A 597-nucleotide genomic window follows, 5' to 3' on the forward strand; every position below is an offset into this window, starting at 1 on the left:
CTCTATTCTTTTGACAAACGTGGAAACCAAGAATTCACCAGTTTTCTTCAGAGGATACTGGTCCTCTGAATGTTTATTCACCAAATCGTGGCTATCAGCACACACTGGGGTAAGAAAGACAGAACCATATCAGAAACAGTTCGAATATGTACTGAACACACACACACATACTCACAAACACACCCCTCTCAGTTTGGTATTGTTAGTATGAAAAACAAAAACCCACTTCACAGGTGAGGATGACAATTTTCTCAAGGTTATATGATTGCCATGGAGAGAACTGGGTTGGAAGCCTGTCTAGAATCAGAGCTAGTGTCCATAACCACTACACTCTATTGGGCCCTCAAAAAACATTCCCACAATGTCACCAGATTAAGAAGTCTCTTTCAGCTGTGAGTAAAGAAAAATCCCTGATCAGTCAGGCCTGATCAGAAAGGCAACTCACCACCTCAGCAGGTAGAACGGGATGACGATGGACAGTTGGGGACTGCAATGGCTCCTGGCAAGACTTTTACCTCTAATTCACCCTGCAGGACTCAGCTGAGATAGCATTTCCCCCAGGAGGCCTTCTTCAAGCTCCTAAAATGCCCTGTATTT

This window comes from Colobus angolensis, unplaced genomic scaffold (assembly GCF_000951035.1).
Source record: "Colobus angolensis palliatus isolate OR3802 unplaced genomic scaffold, Cang.pa_1.0 Scaffold250, whole genome shotgun sequence".
In the NCBI taxonomy this organism is placed as follows: Eukaryota; Metazoa; Chordata; class Mammalia; order Primates; family Cercopithecidae; genus Colobus; species Colobus angolensis.